The following is a 13,088-nucleotide window of genomic DNA, read 5'->3' on the forward strand; positions in this document are numbered from 1 at the left end:
CAGGTTTCTGAATACCTCAGGCGATCTCGCCTTCGGTTTCGCTATAATTTTTTTCAATTATTCGGTTAGCATCAATCATATAGTGCAAGAAGAAGATTTTTATAAACATTACAAGGTTTTCACAGCAACATGTTTTTGTTCCAGCCATTCATTAAATATTTAGATATGCATGTAGGAGAGAATTATCAAGCATTTCTGCCAACAGCACGAACTCTAAGTTTATTTATAAGCTGTGGTTTGCTGCTTGCTCCTGCATAATAAATTTTTTTTAGTTATTAATTTTCCCCATTGCATTTGATAGACAGTTATGTGCTTATTTCAGCTAATGCGTAAGTTATCAACAACTTTTTTCCAACCGTCAACTAAATACTAATTTGTGTGTGAACTTAAAGTATTAAATATTAACATTCTTTTAATTGTCTTCTAATTAGTTGTTATAACTAAATAACTGTATAGTATAAATAATCTTGTTTTGTGTTCGTACTATACTCACCGCAGACAGACACGTTCTTCATCATCCGTATTCATTTTTAATTGAGTGGCAATTTATTTTGACAATTAACTGCACTTGTCACACGTTGATAGCTGTATGTGTAATGTAATTCAGGTTCGCCGTTATTTGAGCTTTCAGCAATGCTTTGAACTAATATCGATATAATCATTTTCACTGCCACGTGCCGAACTGTAAATAAAGCAATATTTAATTATTTGAAATAAATGTTTATTCCATTGAATTGGAATTGAATCGATTACGTTTTGAGTAAAAAACATTTAACTTTATTTAGTTGTGAAATTTATGATGAACCAAATAAAAACAAACCTTAAACTTCAATGTGACATCATTTGGGAATAATGAGTTACTGGGAAATATCTGAGAAACCCATATTTTTTTCAATTTATTTTATAAAGTTTGTTAACCTGTTAGAGGAGAAATACTGAGAAATATAATCTGACGATCAGATTTCAAAGAGCATGTGCTAATGAAATACCAGGTAGGCTAACCAAAGATAAATTTCAAAGTGTTGTTTCTTGAGTGACACAAGTATCTTTTTTGACTATTGATGGTTCGAAAAAGGGGATAAAGAGCAGATTTTTATATTAATATAAAACTGAAAAAATGTTGTTGATAAAAAAGAAATGGATTGAAAGGTATTGTCGATAGACTTTTATCATAATTTGAAATTTTTTTTGTTGGAATCCGACCACTAGCACTCAATGCCCATGCGAAGTATCTGTGAAAAGTGTGAAGCTCTCAGTCCTTCATTACCTTAGAAAAATTGCCTCAAAGCGTCAAAAGCTTCTCGGGAATTAGACCTCAGGTACTCGTGAAAAAAATTGTCTATTTCGAAACACAGCTTATAATGAGTAAAATTCGAATTTTGTATTTCTTAAACAGTATGAACATGCCTACCAAGTAAGAGATCTACAAAATTTACTGCATCTAATTTCCACATATTCTAGTATCAATTTAATGTAGTAACTGATATCCGGATCGTAATGAAATTATGGAAGGAACACTCATCCAGCCTGCTGAATGGTAGTGAAAGCACAAAACCAGGAGATGGTAAGCCTGATTCTCCAATAGATGACAATGGAGTAGACGCTCCATAGGCCTAACAAGAAGAAGTTCGATTAGCAAAAACCTGTCTGAAGTACAACAGTCAACTACCGTGGGATAAGCGTATTCGACATCGCATATAAGGTTCTATCGAATGTATTGTAAGAAAGATTAAAGTCCGCCGAAAACAAACTGATTGGATCTTATCACTGTGGTCTGAGACAGTTGACCAGATATTGCCCATGCACCAAATCTTGGAAAAGATCCGTGAAAAGAGAATTGACACACACCACCTGTTCGTAGATTTTGAAGTCACCTTAGAAATCACGAAATTAACTGCCTCTATGAGGGGACGTCTTAACTCTATATCACCGCAAACTAATACGGCTATGTAATCTAACGTTGAGCGACACCAAAAGCTCCATCAAGTTGTCGTGGACCTATCGTGGACTTCTTCAATTTGCTGCTGGAGAAAATAATTCGAGCTGCATAGGTAAATAGAGATCTATAAAAGTGGTTATAATCGACGTTCACGTCAATAATGAAGAAGAATACGACTTTCGTATTCATAGAAAGCTCTGATAACCGAGAACGCTCTGTGGAATATTGCCTGTTAAAGTAACAAGAAAATCTTTAGCGTAGTTGGAAGCAATCAGTAACCAACACAATCGGCAAATATGAACAAGTGGCAACATAAGTTTTGAAAATATCTTTCAGAAATTTTGCATAAGTAATTTTTTCTAGTAGCTGTTAATTTCTGGGAACCGTAGATATAGTACTAGAATATCACTAGAATAACTACAACCTCAAAACACGTTGTTCAGATGTGAATACTATGGCATATAGCTGTTATTCAAATTGACGGATTAGAATCAAGATACAGAACTTTAGAAAAATCGAATTATGGTGCTTATAAAAAAGCACCTGTGAAAGGTATGATTGCTTCGGTGCAGTCGAAGTTAACATATTTTCTTAATTGTTATAGATTTTTTATCTACTCAAAAGGCTAAATTCTCTAGTCTTTCTAATTGTGTTCTATTACCGTAATTGCCGCTGATTATACATTAACGCATTACATTTAAATGTTCTTTACATAATCTTCATCTTTTTATCAAATGTTTTGCCTTTGAATTTTTAATGCGTTCACCTGTAAATGTTTGAACTTATGACAACTTATTTGCAACAGTCGCGCACATCTAATATTTACAGCAAATATTTAGTCTTCCCCCGAAGCACTCGAGTGAAGGCGCCAACAGATATGGCAAAGAAAAATAAGGAAATAAACAAATAAACGAATGAGCACTACAGACCAGCAACTAAATTCGAGAAGGAAGGAGCCATCGTGCCTGGTGGACTGTTAGCAATGTCATACGGCACTTCACCGGCGTGGGCTTTAATGCACCATATTTTCATCTTGTTATCCGAATTTAAGTGACATCTCAAGGCGCTAATTTCAAAGAAAAAATAACTTTAATGGCAATACTTGTAGTCGGAAAGCTAGTCAGTGGCACTACGTTGCGTATAAGTAACCTTTTGTGGAAACTCGATCAGGCGTATAACGATTTGCGTGCTCACGAGCGGAAGCAGGCAGAAAATGAAGTGGTAAATGTGAAAATAAAAAATTAAAAGAATAAGAAAATGAACTGCCATAAAATAAGAAACTGTGCGAGCGAAGGAATTCCAAGTTGACAATGATTTACATGCGACTTGTAGCATTGCGCCACTAGTTGGCGCATGCACTGATATAGTTGTATATATGTAATACGAGTATATATATAGATATTTACGACAATTTATGAATGTGCATGTCCAGTTGGGTTAGCAAGTAGCTCGGCTAGGCAGTAACATGTGGCTTGATTGTTGTTGCTGTTGTGGGCACACCGGGTCGGTTGAATTTTGCCTGCCAAGTGACCCGGCAGTATGTCGCTAGGCGGTTGTATGTGTGAATAGCCGTAATCGCAACTTTTGCGAGTACATTAGTGTTTATATTTATTCTCAACTTAAGTAATTTTTATATACTGCATATTTGTACCAGAATAAATTGGCGCATAAGTATTGAAGAAGTTACAGGATTGTTTTAAAGAAATCATATGTACAATTAGTAGCTAATATAATATTTTTATTTACTATTGTTAGTGCTCTTAATTCGTTTTTGACTAATGGCAGAGGTCCGTTTACGCACTTGTGCTCCATTTTGTTCCAAAGAACACGTGAACCGAGTTTCATTATCTCAGTCATTATCATAACTCCCTATCTAACTCGATTGGTGTTAGGTGTTACAAATAACCCTAAGCTGAACAAAACGCTTATTCTCTGTAGCAACATTTTACAAAAAAAAAAATAGTAAGATTTTGTTAATTATTTTGAAATTGTTATTTTATTCTTCAAAATCTATACCATCATCTGAGGCCTCAATACATTTGCGCCAACGTTTTTTAGATTCTTCCAAACAGTTGCCAAAGTCACACAGATTCACAATAAATTCTTCAATTGACTCAAAATGGATTGCCCGGAGCGGTCGTTTGAGTTTGCTGAATAGCCAGAAGTCACACGGAGCTGAATCAGGCGAACAGGATGATTGCGGAACGATGTCGGTTGAAAATTTTTCGAAAAACTCACGAAGAATCCATGCAGTACGCATCGGTGCTTTATCGTGGAGTGGAGTTGTCGGCCCATAATTTTACGCAAGCGACGGATAACACTCAAATTTTCTGCCAAGTTAGTTGGTCGGAAGAAATTCGGAGTGCACCATACCTCGATAATCGAGGAAAACTGTCAACAAAATTATGATTTTTGACCTGCTTTGACCTGATTCTTCATCGGTTCACCTTTGTCACGAAACTCGGCCGATGCCTGGGGCAGTATGCCCCACTTGACATCCTGAGAGATGAACTCGAGCGATTATATCAGCTATCAGCGCCTAAAACAGTATCGCCAAAGGCAGAAAAGGGAAACAATGAAATATGGCAGCAAAGGTGGAATTTCTCATTCAAAGAGCGCTAAACGTACATACATTGTTCGGATCGAGTTACTATAGAATTACATCTTATAAAAACTGACAGATCAAAATCAAGTTTCTGTAAAGAACTTGACAACGCCATTCATAGTTAATAGGATCCACTTTTATACATCAGGATGTGGAGAAATTTGAATTAGTATGGAGTGGTTTTCCAAATCAAACTTTAACTATTTTATTTCAAGGCTACGATGAAAGTATGAAGGAAATACGAGACATAGAACCTCTGCTGTATGATATATACCACAATGACTTTGCAGCAAAAGTATCCAACATGTTTTTTAAAACCACATACTACCTGCATATAGCATTTAGGCATACATATACATTGTACATATGTACAAACAAATCATTTTACGTGCATACTCTTCTATATCATTTTAAACCTAATTTGAAATCATGCAATAATTCATACGAGAGTCTAGTCGCCTTAAAACGGATACTTGATTGCGTGTAAAATAGGTTAAAGTGATTGATTACCATGTGTCGGTAAAATTTTGAAGTGAATAAGAAAAGTGCACAATTAAAATGGGTGGAGGTCGTTGAACTGCGTTGACTGACAATGCGTTGTGGAACATTTAACTGACAAGTGAATTAACATAAATGATCATGTTGAACGCACGCAAGTTAACGGTATATAATTAGTATTGGCAAGTAAGGAAGTACTAAGCTCGGGTATAACCGAAGATTTAATTCGCTCGCAATTCGCAAAGGTCAAAGGTGTAGAAATTCAATACGTAATACCAAACCTGGTAGAAGTTTATATTAAAAAATATTGCGAAACTATCCAACTTGCATTATTCGTAGAAACCGAATGGATTGCAGCCAAATTTTGTATCTTATTACTATGTGCTATAAAGTAAAACAAAGCTAAATTTTATATATGGAAACATCAACCAAAGGATGGGGTATTTCAACTTCATTCTGGAGTAATTAAAATGTTTGTATGTAGTATATGGGAGACGAGGTGATTTGTAGGTCGATATTACACAAATTCTGCATTAAACTATAATAAATTCAATATACTTTCAATTAATTATGCTAAGGTGTTTTACATATTGACCGACATATATAAAGTCAGTCGAGCGTTTTTTTTTTAATGAGAAATGGTGTATTTACAGAAGCTGAGATTAATAACAATTTTCTTCCACCTTTCATAGATTAGTTAAAAAAAGTTCGTTAAGAATTTCTACTAAACTGGTGATTATATCATGCCTGCGGCGTATACGCAATTGTTAGTATTTAGAAATGCCATTGAATTTTGGATCATTACAGTGCATACCTTTAGGCGCATGTTAATTAATCGTCACAAATAAAATAGAATAAAATCTGGCGTCTTATGAAAAACCATGTACATAATTAATATGTTGCTATTCACTTTTCTGCTTATGTTCACAAGTGAGTTTATTCAGACATATTAGAGTCATTATACCAGTTCGTGCTACAGTTTCTTTTTCACATTTGGCATAGTTATGGTATATACGGTATATATTATTCTCGTACATATAATATACATGTGTAAATCCAAACTTATATATATACATTTATATCTAATATATCTAATATATAAAATTCTCGTGTCACGGTGTACGTTATTGAACTAATCTGAAACCACTCGACCGATTTTAGCGTGCATATCGGCTAGGGTGGAGAATCGGACAACATCTATTTTTCATCCTCCTAAATGTTAAGGGTGGTCCACCCCTAAATTTTTTTAATTTTCCGCGAAGAAAATTAAAAATTTTAGAAAATCTAAGTTAAGTGAAACTTAGGGTTGAATCGCTTGATCCGTTCAAAAGTTATAAGCGGGTCCAATAACGTCAAAAACCGATAACTTCCCGATTCGGATCGGTAGATTTCGAGAAAACTCAAACAAATTTTTTTTCAAAAGTGTTTTTTTGGGAATAACTTCTAAACGGCTGTATCGATCAATTTCATAAACTTTTTTTTTTTTATTAAAGCTTACATAATAAACAAATTATTAAATAAACTAAAGTACGCAGCGCTAGCATCAAAGTCTTTTGGCTGAGCTTTTTCATAAATTAATTAGCACTCAACCTCATAAAACTACGCCGAATACCGCAAACCGGGTCAAAATCGATAAATTTTCTTTCGAGAAATCGTTGACGAAAGAAATCGCAAAAATCGATTTTGAAATAACTCTGAAACGACTCGACCGATTAATTCTGAAGACTAATCAGCTTTCGACTCTGAAAAATCACGTCGATGGCCGCAAACCAGGTCAAAATCGGTTGATTTGTTCGTGAGATATCGTTGACGAAATTCTATCCGCATATCCGTAATAGGGTTGCAAGATGGCAATCGAAATATTACAATTGTAGTACGATAAATTCTTATTCATAGTTCATAATTTCAAGTTCCATTAATTATGAGAGTAGGGATGACGACGATGCCGGTCTCCTGTCTTACTCAGTATAAATTTTTCAGCCATTTTTTTGGTTTTATTTGTGTATCGATCGTAGCAGTCGCTATTATACCTATTTCTTTAATTTTTCTGTGCAACACTCATGTTAATTTTACTGTCATCATAAATTTATCATTCATTTCCAGTGCAATAATTATTTATTTACAATGTTTTAATCTGACAAAGACAGTTTTAGCTCTCAGTTTATTAAGTGATATCATGTAAATAAACATGTGTTGTAAGCTCCCGTCAACAACGGCCATTATCGTACGTGTATATATTGTTCTTAAATATTTTTGGAAATAGTTTGAAATCAAAACGAAAAAGTGGAGGTGATTAATAAATATACCGGTTTATTTATTGTGAAAGGTAAGCCAAATAACAACCAAATGAATACAACTTTATGTCACTATTTTTCATCAATACACTGATATGTAGAAGGATTTATTACCTATTAATAATTTAATTATTACATATTAATACGGTCACACATGTTGACGGATATCCAATATATCGTCGAAGAAGTACCGAAAATGGCGGACAATCTTTCATTAAAACTATCAGCAACGCAGACATCGACATTGGCAATCGTTGGGTGGTACCATATTCACCTCTGCTGAGCAAAACATTCAATGCTCGTATTAATGTTGAGTCATGCAGTTCGGTGAAGAGTATCAAATATATTCGCAAATACTAATTTACATTCTCCTCCGTTGAATCAAAATGATGAAATTACGAATTACCAAATTTCCCGGTATGTCAGTTCCAATGAAGCTGTCTGGCGTATTTTCGGTTTCCCAATTTATGAACGGGATCCAGCAGTTATTCATTTAGCTGTCCACCTTGAAAACGGCCAGGGCTTGATCGTGCTACAAATCCACCAAAATCTACGCTGACCGAATTTTTTGAACTGTGCGGATGCTTTTGGTGCCTTCGCACAAACACTTCTCTTTTCTGAAGTTCCACAAGTTCCAAATTTTACATGTTCTCAAAAAAGAAAATGGATACCCCGCAAGCAAGGGACACCAGTTGATGCGCACCCCGGTTTATTTAAATCAAATATTTTGGGTCGTGTATATACAGTCAATCCAAGGCAGACTGAGTGCTTTTACCTGCAACTATTGTTGGTTAATGTCACCGGACCATTGTCATTTTAAGATATACGTAAGGTAGATGGACAATAGTATCCTACGTATAAAGATGCATGCCTTGCTCTAGGCTTGCTAGAAGACGACAATCATTGGGACAGTACGCTTGCTGAAGCAAAATTAAACTGCACAGGATCACAAATTCGTCTACTGTTTGCTATAGTACTGACTACATGTTTCCCGGCCCGAGCACAAATGTTGTGGGATAATCACAAAGATTCAATGACTGATGATATATTATATCGACATCGTACAAGGTGCAATGATCTAACGATATCATTCAGTGATGCAATGTAAAATGAATCATTGATTGCTATCGAGGATCTTTGCACTGCTATTGCGAATTTGCCAATCAGTAATTTCGGTATGAGCTCACCGAATCGAAGTGCATCTGATTTACTCAACACAGATATCAATCGTGAACTACAGTACGGTACTGTAGAAATGGCAGACATTGTTAGTCGCAATGTTCCACTACTAAATGATGAACAAAAAAATATTTACGATCGCATCAAGCTGGCAGTTTCGGCAGGACAAGGAGGATTCTTTTTTTTTTTTTGGATGCACTAGGTGGAACTGGCAAAATATTCCTTATTTCGTTACTTCTGGCCGAGATACGATCAAAAAATGACATTGCATTGGCCGTTGCATCTTCTGGCATTGCAGCAACTTTATTAGATGGAGGAAGAACAGCTCATTCAGCACTTAAGCTGCCGTGGACCATTCAAAATAATCCAGATGCAGTGTGCAACATAAAAAAAAAACAATCGTCTATGCCCATAGTGCTGGAACAATGTAAAAGTATTATTTGGGATGAATGCACTATGGCACACAAAAATTAAATTACAGACGGACTTCTGCACAATCGTCGACTCGCAAAATACTCTCATCCATCACATATTTCCCGACGTACACACACAATATGCAAATCGTAAGTGGCTCGCAGAAAGAGCGATTTTGGCAGCTATAAATGTGGACGTCAATGGGTTAAATTTAAAGATTCAACAGTTGTTGCCTGGGGACTTGGTGTCATACAAATCTATCGATGCAGTTTGCGATACCAACGAGACTGTGAATTATCCAATTGAGTTTTTAAATTCATTGGATTTGCCAGGCATGCCACCACATCATTTACAATTGAAGGTTGGATCTTCGATTATTCTGCTTCGCAATTTAATGCCAAGAATGCCTATGATTACTACAGATGTGCCAATTGAATTCAAACGCACTCAATTTCCCATTGGATTGGCATTCGCTATGACGATTAATAAGTCACAAGGCCAGACATTGTCTGTATGTGGCTTAGATTTGGAAACACCATGCTTTTCCCACGGACAACTATATGTGACATGTTCTCGCGTGGGAAAACCCTCCAGTTTGTTTGTGTTGGCTAAAGACGGACTAACCAAGAATATTGTACACTCTATTGCACTGAGAGACAAATATTTTTTTTCAGTTGCCATAATTGATAGGATAATATGAATAATTATTTTTGATGTTTAGAAAGCTATCAAAAATTGTAATTTAAAATATATTCGTTACTTTAATAAGGATTAATTTATTAACTTAAATAAAGCATACTTTCATTGTTTATAATGCTTTCGGTTATAAATACATCCCCGCACACTTAGTAGTAGATAGTTATTTTTATTGAACTAAAAAAATGTTTCCTAGAAATAATATACATGGCAAAACAACGTTTGCCGGGTCAGCTAGTCTTTATATATAAAAATCTTCTGACCGTGTGTTTGTAAATGAACTGCTCCTAAACGGCTAGACCGATTTTGTTGAAATTTTTTGTGTGTGTTTAAGGAGATTCGAGAATGGTTTAGATTCACAATTTGGTCCACTGATAAATGTTTTTTTTAATTAATTTTTCATTTGTAATTAATTGCTAATTTGGAATGTTTTACATTGGATCCGATAAAATGCGCTACCATCGCAGTATCCAATATTCAAACCCTAGAAGGCGACATCTGGAAACCAATAGCACATTTTCATAATGTTGACAGGGTTGTTCATTCTTAAGTAATAAATTGGGTGATTCAGTACCTCTACGGGTAGCCATTACATTTTTTTCATACCTGCTAACTATTGGAGAGAACAAGAATGCATAACAAGCGTCTTCAAGGCTTTGCGGATACTTTGTTAGTTTATGGGCGAAGGACGCAAATGCATTCATAACAAACCAAATGCGATATCTAGAATAAAAATATAGCGGCATAACTGAAGTGTTGATAAAAGGGTCTTTTATAATTTGAGATATACAGCAATCTTTTCGAAGCATTGCGTAGAGCAGTGCAATATTTCAAAGGGAGCGATGAATTATATATATTTCAAATTGATTTTTCCTAAAAAATAATAAAATTGGTAAATATTGGGAATAGTGAAATAGAACTGCAACCAAATGCAGAGTGCAATGAATTAAAATTGGCACAGTAATCATTCGATGAATAGTATACCACGAGCATCCCAAAGGACTGATGCCATAACCTTGCTAGCCGATTTTTTGCCTTGCCACGCAAGAGAACCTGACTGTCGACTCGACTCGATTTCATTGGTGCACAGCCCAAATTCAATTTTCCCCCAAAAACCAATGCTTTCTTAACGCACGAAATGCTTTTTGATTAATTTTTTTGTAAACAAGCACTTCACCACAAAATCCGATACCAAATGCTAATAGTTATAATCTAAATAATAGAAATCATATAGATGATATTAGTTGTACTACCTATGTATCAGCCCCAGTAAAATGTGGACGGGTCCTCTAGTATAGATATATATATATATAAATGTACATACACACTGTTTGCATTTCTGTCGGCACAAACATTAAAAGTTTTGTAACATTTTGCTGAAAAGTTAATTACGTTATCTATTATTAATTAGCAACGTAACAAGTGCCACTGCATATATGCACAATACAATGTATTTATGTGTGTAAATATATTGTATGTATGTTCGTACATTAACAAGAACATTTCTTTGCCTACTGAAAAGTGTACAATTTTAATTTCAGCAATGCTAAATAACCTGCCGAGAGCACTCCAGCTACCACAAACTGACAGACTGCATTCACAAGCGTCTGCCAAACTAGTTTTTATTCTGCAATAATTCATAGTTTCTGTTTTGTTTTGATCACTACTCTATTACTGAGTTAAAACTCTGATTGCGGTAGACTTTAGTCGACACGCAACTTTATTTTTCGCGAGTTAGTTCAACAAAGAGCGTTTGTTGGCGACAAGAATAAATCATTCATCATAAACTCCTACTTGGAATTGATTACAAATTTTTGACACTCGAAATGTTCGCAATTAAATTTTTAAAACATGGTTGGTACATTATTATAAGTAATTTCCCGATATGAATGACTATCAGTATAGGACTGTCCTTAATTGCCAAATATGAACGCGAATTGTTAGCCAGTTTGATTACAGCAGCTGCTTAAGTCGGTACACCGAAGTAGTGCGTTACGAATTTTACAATGGATAAAATTATCGAAGAAAGAACTTTTCACAAATTTTGTATTTCTACCAAATTTCGCGGGCGAAATTATTGCAAATATTGGGCTTTTAAAGATTCACTTTTATAAAAGACTACAATCTTAGGAGTTGTAAAGAGGCTTCAAAGAGATAGTCAAAGACATGTCTCGTTCTGGACGACCTTCGACCTCTTCAACTGTTGAAAATGTCAAAAAAACTGAAGCATATAGCTTAAGAATCATTAAGCAGTAATTAGAGAAACGTCAGGAGAGCGCGACATTTCTCGCTAATCTATCCGAATTATTGTGGTGGATGTTTTGATCGCGTTCTTGCTCGGCTCGTCCCGATAAAGCTCAAGTTTTTTTTTTCAAAAAGAGTACCATTTATGAGTTTGATATGAAAGCGAGTCAAAAACCATCGTGGTGAAGCAAAAATGAGCCGAAACCAAAAAAACCGCGCGAAGGCCCTCAAAATTAAAAAGATGCTACCAAAATGTAACCGCTTCAATAAGCTCCATTCGTTTATTTTTAAATGCATTTTTCTGTGAACTGCATTTTTCGAATTTGCTTGACGGATTGTTTGGAGACAAATGAACCAATCACTTTCAATTTTTTTGTTCGGTACCCAATTTTCCATACAATGCCTTGTCAGTTTTACTTTATCTGATAAAAATTGCAATTTGGCTGACTGTAACTCAAAAAAATATTTTATTTGTTTCTTCAATCATTTTGCAGTGTATTCATGAAAAATGTATAAGCCCTTAAATTTTTACACAGTAGTTTTTTCGCACGTTTGCTTATCAAATATTTCAAATCTGCGCGCAGTAAATTTTTTTTGTCGTACAACATTTTCAATGCATTGATACAGTTTTTCAATATTACATTACGCCTTTATTTTCTGGCTTTGCTATTTTAAATATCCTTCCAAATAAACTGTCAGCGAAAATGAAAAAAAGTTAGTGTCAGTTATCGGCAGTAAGATTAAAATATACGTTATCTGGGTGCTTGAAACGTTATGATTCGCTTTCGTTAATTGAGAGATATTCCTTGGTACACTCTACATGAAGTGAAAGAATCAGATGTATCTTAAAGTAATGATGGAAGTAGACGTGGTTGTTGTTAGATTTTACTTATAATACAATAGGGGTATTCAGCCAGTTTTGTTAATTCGTTTACACTGTTTTTGTAGAATTCACAGATTATCGTTTTACCGAGTAAAGATGTACCAGACTTGCAAGAATGATAGTTTTTTCGTTGCTTGGTAGCATCACTAAGCTGTTTTGTTTGCGTTGTTGCCTCAAAAGTTAACTTAATTCATTGCGAAAAAATTCATTTGCTTTCTACTACAAATTAGTTTTTCACAAATATTTCAAAAGGAAGTACACTTGTGCTCACACAATTAAGCCACATAAACGTTATGGTGTACAAATTCATAAAAGTTGAATTTTATTGATAAATCG

The 13,088-nt window shown here is 34.9% G+C and overlaps 1 protein-coding gene across 1 annotated transcript in view; it reads right to left on the reverse strand.

Moving 5' to 3' along the window:
- Positions 1 to 13,088, reverse strand: part of LOC108978354 (adenylate cyclase type 8) — a gene marked incomplete in the record, with an annotated part of 140,871 nt that overhangs the window by 95,599 nt on the left and 32,184 nt on the right. Inside the window, 1 exon segment of the mRNA XM_018948590.1 lies at positions 586 to 682.

Source organism: Bactrocera latifrons, unplaced genomic scaffold, assembly GCF_001853355.1.
Source record: "Bactrocera latifrons isolate USDA-ARS-PBARC rearing strain unplaced genomic scaffold, ASM185335v1 scaffold_120, whole genome shotgun sequence".
In the NCBI taxonomy this organism is placed as follows: domain Eukaryota; kingdom Metazoa; phylum Arthropoda; class Insecta; order Diptera; family Tephritidae; genus Bactrocera; species Bactrocera latifrons.